Source organism: Phocoena sinus, chromosome 11 (assembly GCF_008692025.1).
Source record: "Phocoena sinus isolate mPhoSin1 chromosome 11, mPhoSin1.pri, whole genome shotgun sequence".
Classification (NCBI taxonomy): domain Eukaryota; kingdom Metazoa; phylum Chordata; class Mammalia; order Artiodactyla; family Phocoenidae; genus Phocoena; species Phocoena sinus.
Genome location: NC_045773.1, coordinates 41,256,805 through 41,269,770, shown reverse-complemented (window position 1 = coordinate 41,269,770; position 12,966 = coordinate 41,256,805).

The window sequence follows — 12,966 nt, the reverse complement described above, 5'->3', positions numbered from 1 at the left end:
TTCAGAACCACAGAGCTAACAGTGGTTCCAAGTCATCTCCCCTTGTCCGCCCCCCCCACCACTACACCCTGTCCCTAAGGAATCTCATCCCCCTTCCCCCTTTGGATTAAACCCACTCTGTGCCGAAAACCCCCAGAACTGTATTGCCCACCCAGATCTCATGCCTACTTGGAGGTGCGCTCAGCCATGAACCGGACAACTCATCCTGAAATCCCACCAGCACCCCAAAGCAGCACACCCAACTTCCAGTGCTGGACAAAGATTGAGTAGGCTCACCTCTCCCTGTTCCTTCTGCTAAGTACAGCCTAAACCCTGGAGATGATAGATATAGTGGTTTAAACAATATGAATGAATCATCTTAAAGTTGTAAAGGTAGAGGTTCAAGTTATCCTCAGTGGGCTAAAGAACACCAGGCTGTGCTCCTTCTGGAGACTCCAGAGGAGCCCACTTCCTGGCCTTTTCCATCTTCTAGAGGCCCACCATATTCCTTGCATCTTGGCCCCACCTCACTCCCACTTCTGTTTCCATCATCGTATCTCAGTCTCTCACACTGACTCTCCTGCCTCCTTCTTATAAAAACCCTTGTGGTTACATTGGGCCCACCAGGATAATCTCCCCATCTCAAGATCTGTAATTCAATCATATCTGCAAAGTCCCTTTTGCCACGTGAGGTAACATACTTATAGGTTCCAGGAGTCTGGACATGTACATCTCTGGGGTCCATATTCAACCTAACAGGCCAGTATATTGTGATAAATTGTGTGTGCGAAGTAATACCTAGAGCAACCACTACGTAAACTATACAAAGAGATACGCTCAAAAACACTATAGATAGGGCCTTCTCTGGTGGCCCAGTGGTTAAGACTTTGCCTTACAATGCAGGGGATGAGGGTTTGATCCCCAGTTTGGGAGCTAAGATCACGCATCCTTGCAGCCAAAAAACCAAAACATAAAACAGAAGCAATAATGTAACACATTCCATAAAGACTTTAAAAATGGTCCACATCAAAAAAAAAAAAAAACCAAAAAACACTATAGATAAATCAAAATGGAATTCTAAAAAATGTTTAAGTAACCCACAAGACAGCAGGTAAAAGAAAACAGTGAAAATGTAAAAATAGGGAAAACAAACGAAAATTAAAATGACAGACTTAACCCTAATATATCAATAATTATATCAACTATAAATAGTCTAACTATTCCAATTAAAAGACTGGGATTAGCAGACTGTTTTAAAAAAAACAACCCTGCATTGGCTGTCTACAAGAAATTCACTAAAATATGTAACAACATATCTAGGTTGAAAGTAAAAGAATGGAAATATATATACCATGTAAATGTTAATTAAAAAGCAAGTAGGAGTGGCTGTATTAATATCAGATAAAGTCAAATTCAGAGCAAAGAAAATTATTAGGGGCAGCTTGGAATATTACATAATGGTAAGAGTCAACACACCAAGAGATCATAACAATCCTAAATGGGTATGAACCAAAAAACAGAGCTGATAGAACTAAAAGGAGAAATAGATAAATTTGTAATTATAGTTGGAAGCATCAAACTCCTCTCTCAACAACTGATAGAACAGGGAGACAGCAAATCAGCAAGGGTAAGGACCAATCCAACAATACCACCAACGAAGATCTAATCAACATTTATGGAACACTGCCCAACAACAGCAGAATACACATTGTCCTCAAGTGTCCACAGAACATTTACCAAGATAGACCACATCCTGGGACATAAAACAAACTTCAACAAATTTAAAAGAATTTAAATCATACAAAATGAGTTTGATCACAATTAAATCAAACTAGAAATCAAGAACAGAGATAGGAACACCTCCAAACACTCAGAAACTAAGCTTCACACTTCTAAATAATCAATGGGTCAAAGAGTCAGAAATGGGGAGCTTGAGTTCCTCCCAAAAGACAACGAAGTCATAACTTTGAATAAGAACCTAGGTAGTTTTAAAACAAGCAGCCAAGCCAACATTTTGAGAAACGCAGGTGTGAATGTTCAGATATGGGGGAGACACACACACAGAGACAGAGACATAGAGAGAGAATGAGAACCCATTATTCTTTGTAGAAGCCCTCTGTGAAATGTGACCACTTTCTTCTGGCTCTCTCCTCCCCCACATCTCCCTTTTCCCCTCCCATACTGTCCCGCAAAGGACTATTCTTGAATCCCATGGCTCTTTTGATCTGGCTATAGCCAACTGGCTTAAATTGTGGATCACCTACTCAAGCTGGCCAAGGAGTCTTTTTTGAACTTTTTAAAAAACGGCTGTCATACAGAAAAGTGTAAAAATGTAAGTGTACAGCTCAATAAATTATCCTGAAAAGAACACTTATGTAACCACCTCTCAGGTCTAAAAAGAAAACATTGCCAATTTTCAGAAGCCTCTTTGTATCTCCACTCAAACCAACACCCCTCTCTGTCCCCAAAGTTAACTACTATTCTAATTTTTAACACTATAGTTTACTTTTGCCTCTGTTTGAACTTTATGTAAATTGAATCATACAATATGTATTTTCTTGTATCTGGTTCCTTTCATTGAACATTATGTTAGTGAGATCATCCTTTTTTTTTTTTTCATTTTCTGATTTTTATTTTGTTTCCTAATAATTGCTAGTATTACAAATACAATCTATTTTTGGATATTATCCTTATATCTGGCAACCTCATTAAATTCACTTATTAATTCTAAGGCCCCTCTTAGCAGCCTCACTGGCTTATCTTGGCATTTTCTAATCCATCTTCCAGTCAGCTGCCTCCTGACTCTTAGGTCTTACCTCTGCTCCTACCTCCAAAATGCTCTGGGCTACAAGGAAAGATTTCCCAGAGCCCATGTGGTCACTTGGCCACTTCCTCAGGAGCTGAGGGTCACTATGTTGGTGACTAAGGACAGGTGATGTGCTTTGCAGGGGCCGCGGAGAGTGCCACGGACTGAGGGGTGAGTCCAGGACTAGCTTGTTCTGAACCCATCATTCCCTAGTCATCGGGAATGGTTCACCTTGTTGAGGAAGCAGCAGCAGGATGCAACTTGGATGCCAGATGGCCAAGATGAGGGTTTAAAGGCAGAAGATGACTCATGGAATGAGGAACTGGTAGCAAAGCCTAGGGACGTGCTAGATGAAGCAGAGCCCGATGACTATTTGCAAATGGAGGAAAGAGTCAGAGAAGTGAGCAATTTCCAGGATATTTGGAAACATTCTGGCTTGAGGTCGTTCCTATGAAATAACTTGAACAAAAAAAAAATCAGACACTCTCAGAGTTGAATGTTTCCTTTGATGCTATTTTACAAGTAGGGTCTCTAAGCCCAGAGGTGGGCATGTGGCCTGCCCAGACTCGCTCAGGGAGGGCTAGGTAGAATCTGGCTTCCTGACTCCTTGCACTAGGGGAGGAGTGGGGTTCCTTTCAGTTGAAAACATCCTCATTGAGCATTTATTCTGGTCCAGGCGCTTGTCAAGAGCTGTGTCACCAAAATGAACCAGACCTGGTCCCTGCCCCCAACAGCAACAAACAAGTGAGCAGGCAGTTACCATGATGGGAGATGAGAATGTCCAGGAGAAGGCATGGAAGACCATGCCTGTGCTCAGTGCCCTATAAATGGGAGAGAGAGTCTGCCTCCCACCTGTGGCAGCTCTGAAAGGGGCAGGGAAAGTCCCCACACACCCTCACTCTGGCATCTTCCAGCAACCTCCACAAGGTGGCCTTGCTGGAACCAAGTGACTGAGAGAGAGTATAGGGACGAGGAATTGTGGGGCCTTGTGCGTAACTGGAGGAACTCCCTCTTTTACTCTGGGAAGGTAGGAGCCACTGCGGGGTGGGGGCTAAAAATAGACTGAGAGGGAGCAGAGGGGCAATTGCGGAGGTTCGGCAATAATCAGGGACAGAGATGAGACAGCTTCGCCTGGGGTGCAGCAGCGGGGAAGTGGAAAGACAGGTTGAATTCTAGGCACATTTGATAGGTGGACACCATGGGATTTGCTTACATTACCAGGGGATACGGGGTGTGAAGGTCAGGAGTGGAAGACGACTCCAAGGTGCTTGGCCTGAGAAGCTAACGGATGGGCTTCCCTTAACTGAGATTTGGAAGACTGTGGATGGAACAGATTGGGAGGGGGTGGACCAGAAGTTCCATTCTGGACACCATCGGATTGACAGACCCCTGGACCTCCAGACGGATTGTGAGAGAGGAAGCTCCCTGACTCACCACCACTCAGAATGCACTGGTACTGCAGAAGTCAAATGCAGAGGTCTGGAGCTTTATTTAAAATTATTTTTGGGGCCATGGATCCATTTTCTCCCCAGGATAATGCTGATGTCTAATTACCCAAAACACTGTCCAACTCCAGGGCCTCATGAAACACTCTGTATCATGCTGATGGATCATTCTTACATGTTAGGAGCCTGGGACAACTTTCCTAATGGCCCCCTCAAGTCCCACTCTGACCCTTCTGCCCCTGCCCTACCCATGCCTGCAGCAGTGGAGTGCAGACAATCTCCCATTCAAGCCTTCAGCTTATCGGCACTGTTCCATGCATGTCGGTTCCTTCCTTGCACAGGGACCCAGAAGGGCTGGAGTGTTTCTCTGTATGGTCCACATCTAGCACAGAGCCTGCCTCTGTGAGTTTCATGACTAAGAGTGCTTTGTGATTGATTGTTGACCACTGCTTTGTGATTGATTGTTGGCTTACCCCTGAGCGAAAGAGAAGGAAACATCTACCCTGGCTGCAGGGAGAACAATGGGTGCATTCACAAGCTTCAGAAGGCCTTGTGTGCATTTTTGGACAATGTTTATTCATCATTTTATGGGCCACTTTCTGTTGGCCACAGATTTCAGTGCACTAAAGAATTTACTGAGATCGGAGCTGAGCAGTGATCCATAAGATGTGAGAATTAAACCCATGAGAGAAGCCTTGAGAAGGAGAAGAGCTTTCTCACACTGGGCTTCTGCCCCAGGGACAGCCTAGTTCAGGCTTCCTTCCAGGTGGGCCATGGGGCTGGTACATAAAGGACAGGAGGCCCGGACAGTAGGGATACAGCTACCAGTGGAGTTGCCCCCAGCTCTGTGCCCTCTGCCATTGTTTAAAGGAAGATACTCCAGCCATACTCCTTGCCCTGCAATGCTCACAGGCTGTTCCCGCCCTGATACCTGGTGCCTCCCCTCATCACTCAAATTCTCAGAGCCAGCAAAGGGCGGCCCCCTCGAGGAAGCCGAGTAGCTGCACCTGCGTGAACTCTTCCTTCCTGCAGCCCACCTCCCTGCCCAGCTCACACGTCAGCAAGTGGCCCTACGGAACTAGCGTTTGCTTATGGAATCTTTTGCGGATAATTATCACCCAGCCTGTGTCAGCTAGTTTGCTCCGCCATGGCCTCAGTTTCTAGGAAACTGCTGGTCCTGAGATAGGACTACAAAGTACAACTGAATCTTGTTTAAAACCCCACAAACAGACATATGAATGGGTACAACCCATTTGGAGAACCATTTGGCAGGATCAGCTAAAGCACAATAAGCCCCATGGCCAGGGCTGGGCTGCTAAGAGCTTAATAACAGGTTCTGGGAGTGTAATTCCAGCATGACTATTGTTTGATGTATTTTTTCATGTTAAAGAGCAAGATGAAAGAGAAACGACTAGATGCATGTCAGAACTTCACTTATTTGTCGGTGATGTGAGCAATGTCTTTCCTGAATCAGATACATAATGGTTTTCCAGTACCATACAACTGAAAAATATTTTCTCAATTGTTTGTGCTATTTACGATGTTATAGCTACAGAGATGACACACTTATTAGTTTAATCTGCATTGTGGACATTTTCTCTATCACTTTCTTAAGTCTAACTCTAGACAATCCATAAAAAACAACAATCTATTAAGCCCTGATTTGTAGCATTTGCTAATTTCCAAGGTGACTGATTTCGTATTGCCAACGTGGATGGACATCACTGAATCTGGAGCTGGGAAGAGATGAGTAATATCACGTTACACAGTGTTCCTGCCAAACAGGTAACAATAGACATAAATAACATCGAGAATAATGGGAATGCAAGGGGAAAAGGTCAGAGTGGGGCAAAATTCTGCAAGCTCCTGGCAATCTAACAGCGGGTTTTCATGAGCCCAGATGAGCCAGCTCCTGTGCAGCCCTGCCTAAGTGGACACCTAACAGAACTGTGTGCACGTACACACCAAAAGCACAGACAGGAATGTTCACAGGACCATTACCCCTAACATTCAAAATGTCTCTTAGTGGTAGACAGGAAAAATAAATTATAAAGCAACAAGAATTGCTGCTACCCACTATAACAGGGCTGAATCTCAAAAATACAATGCTGAGTGAAAGAGATCGGACACAAAGTTGTGTCTACCTTTGTGCATAGCTCTGACTGTGTTTATATAGAGCTCAAGAACAGGTCAGATGAGCCTATGACGTCACAAGATAGGAGAGTGGAAACTTTAGGCAGAAGGGGTGGGAAAGTGATCGGTGGGGCAGGAGTGGGGCTTCAGGGTGCTGGTAATGTGGGGTTTTTTCTTGATTTGGGTCGTGATTACAGGAGGGTGTTCATCTTGTGATAACTCACCTAGCTGTACATATATTAACCGTGCACTTTTCTACACGTAGGTTGTACATCAATTAAACGTTTATTTTTAAATGCCACCAGCATGAAGGCAAACGACTGCATCCCCCAAAGGGGATGTGTCAAAAATGCTGCGCTGGGAGGCCCTCTGGAACCTGCAGGGCAAATCTTTCCTTGATAAGCAAACTCCTCCCTCAAATGTCAACCCTTGACAGTGGCTGAAGAGAGTAAGGGGAGGGGAGAGGAAGGGGACGAAAGTTGTGGTTACCCAAGTCACAGTGGGATGGTGTTTGAGCTGGGCCTGGGCTCAGGAGAAGGACGGAAGGGAGAGAAGGAGGGAAGGAGGGACAGGAAAAGAAACGAGCATACCTGGCAGACTCTGCCCAACACCTGAGCACAGTGACAGGTGCTGTTTTGGACGCTGTGTGTGCACAACACATTGGATCCTGAGCCACCCCTGCGAGGTAGGTCCTGCCATCACTCTGCCCATTTCACAGATGAGGACACCAAGGTTCAGGGGCGAGGTGACACCAAAGCGCCCTCTAGGCAGCCTCAGGCCCTGGGAGCTGTGCTCTCCTCACCCCGCCCCACGCCCATTACTCCCCTAGGAAACTTTGTGTCTCTGCTGGGAAGGCAGTGCCGAGAAGGGGCTGAACGTTCTGCCAATGTTCACCTCCCTCGCACACTGGCACTGAGACTTCACAATCTGGGGGCCCCAGCATATTGCTGTTAAATCAAAATTAGCTGTGGCTGATGAAGCAGGGACATCAAAGGGGCCCAGAGGGGGAATAAGGAAACAAATGAAAAATCGAGTCAAATATTCCCAGCAAATGATGATACCTCGAGTTCCACAATCTGTCTCATCTCTCGCCCCCAGCCCCACCCACCTCGAGTCAAGCAGGGCAAGAACCTGCCGCCTTGGGGCAGAGAGGCCAACTCTTCCATGCTCTTGGGGGCTGCTGAGCTAGCTCCAGACTGGGAAGAGTCTCCATGACCTCTGGGTCCGGCTCCAAGGCCGTGCTTCCTCCCTGGCCAGCCTCCTGCTCTCCCAAGCCCCTGCCAGCCCCAGGAGGAGCAAGCACTTCTTCCTTTCCTTCTGTGGATTAAATTCACGATCGAGTCAGACCTCAGTCCAGCACTCAGCTGGATCGGGGACCAGGGAAGCTGGGAGAAGAAAGCTCAGGGGGGCAAGCTGGCTGCCAGAGGCAGGCAGCCTGGAAGGTGACGACAAGGTCGGCTGGCTGGGCTCCAGGCTTTGTTCTCCTGGGTTCCGGTTGTGCTCTGGGCCCAGACCAGCCATGAGGCCTGCAAGACACTGTCCACTGGGGCGGGAAGTAGAGCTCTCTGCTGGGGAGAAAGAGAGAGCAGGAATGGCGTGTGGGGCAAAGAAGGAGAACTGGTGGCAAGCAGGGAGCCCTGCAGGGCAGGATGTCCCCACAGTTCCTGTGACAGCTGCTGGTGGCAATGGAGGACCACCCACTTGCTTAATGTCAATCACCAAGCAGGGATGCCAAGGTCACAGGCTGAGACTGGTGGGAGTGAGGTGGGGTTCTGAGGACCCACACGGCTCCTAAGGAGAGTAGGGGGCCTCCTCAGAGGAAAGAGGCTGCAGGAGGTACCCGCCCCCTAGGAAGCCCTCAAGCCACACCCTTCCTGTGCCCAGCCCCTCCTTCTTTAGAGAACCCACTTATGCCGACTGGCTCCTTTGCTCCCGTGGGTGTTGGCCGTCACACCTGTGAAGTGGTTCTTCCTACGTCATCTCCCTCAAACTTTTGGGTCAGGGTTCGTTGCTGTGATGCTGGCCATTCGTGGTGCATTAATTGTCGCTGCCATTGGCTAGGTGGGAGCCAAGGCATCCCGGGCTCTCTTCCCCAGGGAGGCTGGGGCTGAGGCAGCGGTCTGAATTGAAGCTGGGAGGACTTCAGTGAGATAGAACCAGAACTGCCACCCGCCATGCAAAGGGCTCAGGAAGGAACTTAGAAGAGAAAACGTCCTGGGGAACCTTCCTCGGAATCTTTTAAGGCCTGTCACAGCCAAGGAAGAGGGCTGGCCTGTCCTCTAGAAGTGAGAGAAGGAGTGAGCACAGGTGTTTGGGTTTTGTGAAGAGAGCCTGCTGCTACAAGGAGAAGCTGTGCTTCACCTCGGGGGAGTTCCTCTGCAGGGAAAGCCCACCCTCCTGTGGCCCCTCTGACAGACCCCCATCCCCACCCTCAGGCTGGGCAGGAACAAGGAAGCAGCCTGGTTCCCTGCTTTCTTACCCACAGCAGTGCCCTTTCACGCTGCGGGGGGAGGAAAGGCCCGAGGGAGAAATGATGCCAAGGTTGGGAAGGGATGGCCTCAGACGGGCCAGGCACCTGGAACGTGGGGACGACATAGACCAGCCACAAGATGAATGGCAGCCTTCAGCTTCCAACAGTGCACCTGGGCTACAGGAGAGGCATTTCTAATTCACCTCTTCGAACCTCAGTTTTCTCATCTCTAAAATGGGAGTAAAAATCTCCCAGGGCTGTAGCAAGGATTCGATATTTATATTTTTTAAAAACCTTGGCACTGTGTCTGGCCCATTAGGGAAATGTTGGTTACAGCTTTGGCTGTTGGGATCTGTTTCAGGTTGGTTCCCGCAACCTTCTGGCACGCCCCCATCCTTTTGTTTTTTTGAGAACCTCCTTATTTTCTGGCACCACAAAATGCTACAGGCTCATCTTGTATGTTCCCCACCCACGGCCTAGAATCAGCCATTTTACCAAGGCTGCCTTCCTTCCTTTCACTGGACAATGATAGTCAGAAATCAAAGCCTTAACACCGGGTATACTTGTTACTGGGCTGTCTCAGCAGAGTGAGGTAATATAAGTAAAAGTCATACACGTAAAGTACACAGATGTACTCACATTGTTTCTGATTCTAGCCAGCTGTGCACGTACTGAGCTGCATACTGATGTCTCCAGTCTAACCGGTCCTCGGGATTCACTCCAGCCTTCCTTCCTTGTGTGTCTGTAACTTCCCTCTCCTGCGGTATACACAACGTTCTATCATCCATTTACTTCTTTGTTCTACCCCAGCACACCTGTGAAGCAATTTCGGCATTGCAGCCCTCTGGGAAACAAATCTACCAATTACAGTATGCTCTTTACAGCTCCTTTCATCTTTAGTCTTACAATTTCCAGGCAAAACACTGTTTTCTAAAGTGATTCAGATCAGCCCCTTTTCCCGCCAGCCGCTTCAATGAGGTCATGTCATGCATCTGTATAATGTTTGTGTCAATCATCAACTTACCACCTCCCAGCTCTGAATGCACCCTTCAGCATATGCACTGAGCTGGAATTCCAGAGTGAGCGCGATGGTGAGCTTTCTCAGTAGAGGGCGCCGGAAGGACATTGCCGGAGAAAGGCGTCCTCCTGCCAGTTCCAGTGAGGGCCAGGGGAGGGCAAGGTGGGCGTGAAGACAGGCAGTCTGGGCTGCGCATTTGCAGCCTGGGTCTGGTGATGACCTTTTCCAGAGCCCTCTCCATACAGAGCCGGGAGCCCCGCGCAGCCTTCGTGTCCTCCTCTAGCGCTGGCACCCAGACTTCCTCTCCAAGCCCGGGGTCACACATTGAGTTGCAGCCCCTGTGCAAGCCTCCACGTGGCTCAGGCACTCAGAAGGCCTCCTGGCCTCAAGGCCCCCAGTGAACCTCTCTGCTATCCCTGGGCTAACCGCACCGTCTCCAAGGAGACCCGAAGCCCTTCCAAGTTTGTCCTCCCTTAAGGATTCTCCCTCAGCCCTAAGTTTCCTTATACCTTAGAGTTACTCTTGGATTATTTTAGTTTTTTATTGACTCTTCTGCTGCCCTAGGAGCACTGCCTCTGGGAGAGGTGGTTAGCCTCGGCCCCAGAGGAATGTGTCCTAATTTAATAAAGCAGCCCAATTATGACACCTTGGGACCAAGGCCAGTGGGATGAGAAATGCAGGCTCAGGTTGGTGGCCCTACCCCTGGGCTGGTGGCAGGACAATTCCAAGTGCTGGTGAGAATTAGAGCAATTGAAACACTCATAAACTTTCAAAGAACTGGCTTATCTACCCAACTGTTGGGCTGCGCCTCACAGACCTACAAGGCCTGTCTGTGCCTGCCCCACTTCAAGACCAAAGAAAGAGCCCGGAGTCAGCAACAGAGACGTCAGTGGTGTAATGGATGGGGGAGCTTACACGTCTGAAGCAAGGTCCTGGAGCGACACCCGACTGTGTGCAGTGGACGGAGAAAATGAACATGGTGGCAGTCTTCGCTCTGGGGCAGGGGGGAAGGGGAGATTACCAGTTACAGGGGAATTGATGTCAGGTGGGCTCATTAGTTACCAGGGGAACCAGCGGAGGGGCATGCCCCTCACCACCCCTTTGATAAGAACAATCACCAGCTGGGGCGGGGGCAGGAGTTTAGGAAGGTCAGTCGTGTGTAAGATATAGGTGAAACAGACACTGGTAGGGCAGGGGAGGTACAGAGAGCCATCTTGAGTGGCCCGACCATACACCAAAAAAAAGGCATATAGGGCTTCCCTGGTGGCGCAGTGGTTGAGAGTCCGCCTGCCGATGCAGGGGACACGGGTTCGTGCCCCGGTCCGGGAAGATCCCACATGCCACCGAGTGGCTGGGCCCGTGAGCCATAGCCGCTGAGACTGCGCGTCCAGAGCCTGTGCTCTGCAACGGGAGAGGCCACAACAGCGAGAGGCCCTCGTACAGCAAAAAAAAAGGTATACAAAGGTGCCTAAGAAGACATGTCTTAAGAATATGCATAGTCCCATTATTTGTAATAAGCAAACATTGGTGTGGATAAATACATTGTGATTTTCATTCAATGGAATATACACGATTAGGAATCAATAAATTACGGCGGCATGGCACAACATGGATACATCTCACATACGTACTATTGGGGAAAAGAAATGTTAAAAGATAAACTGAGGCACATTAAAATTTTCAAGAGTTTGAGCATATATCAACTGGAATCAGGCAGCACCAGACTGAAGGTTGGCTGGCTATGCTTCACCGACAGGGGCTGGGGGAGGCTTTTTTAGAGAAGACACAGAAGCTAAACAAGGAGACTATCTGATTGGCTATAGCTTACGTGGTTGCCTAATTTGGGAAAGCCTAGTTGGCTATTTGTGATAGGTTGTTCTTAAGTTTAGTTTTCTCAGATTCCAGTGCATTGATTCTGGCTGAGGTTTCAGTTTGCTTACAAAGACTACCAAGGCAGAAAAACCACCTCAGTCTAACAGACTCCTTCTTTAATTACCTTAACAGAAACACGGGGCTGTGTTAAACATTTTAATAATAATTTTTATTTTTTAAAAAAATGGTCATTTAAGTTTTCACTTTTTTTTTTGCACCATTAACAACAGAATTATGAAAAACTAAAACTCAAAACACAAATAAACATGCTCCAAGAGAAGACAAAGGGGCTGAGCAGAGAGGGTCCCTGCCCGCTATGGGGGTCTCCATTTTCATGGCCAGAGGAGGCTGGGAGCTCTGCAGTCAGGTACCTCAGGCCTCAGAGCACTCCTGAGTACCGCACCGGCCTGTACATCTCATCCAGATATCAGTAGAGCCCACTGAGCTGCCTCAACTACTGTGCTCAGGAAGGCATTCATACGGCCAGTCCCTTGGTCTCACATTCATTCTGGATTGTTCATTACGTTAGCCCTGGCCCAGGCTCTGAATTTTAACTCACAGGGATGGTGAATTTCAGTCAATAAACAGATACTCAGTAATGAGAACTTTTATAATATAGAGAGCAAGTTGTCTTCATGAGAAGTAAAAAATTCTCAGTTGAATGATAATAAAAACGGAAGTTCAAATGGAACTTTTAAAAAGTCCCAAAGATGGAAAATTCTGTTCTTAGGAATTAATTACCGATTAGAAGACTGGTTAGGCTTTTATCAGTCTGAAGGAGGAACTAAATTGGTTTACAAAGCTTTTTTTTCTTCTTCTTCTTGCACTCAGCACAGGACAGGGACAGAGCAAAATGAAAGAAAAACCGTGGAAGACATTTGTATTAAAGTTGACTTAAAGAGCAATTTCCTTGGGGAGTAAGATCCTAGAGGCTAAGGTGGCCAGATTTGAAAAAGAGACCCGTCCTGACCCAAATGCTCTTAAAGCTGGGACTCTGAAAGAGGGCATTATTTTGGGATGGATAGATCAGGGATGATGACACGTCCCAGCAAAACCCAACAGAAAAAGAGGCAAATTATTAGAGAGAAAATGGAAATTATCCCGCAGATTGGGAAGCTGTGGACAGTTGCCCTGGAAAAACCGACAGGAGCAATTGCAGGACCATGCCCATTCCTCCCCCACCCCGCCCCCAGGCCCCGGATTGGGATTGTTCTACAGAGCGGCAACAGAATTTGGACAGAAT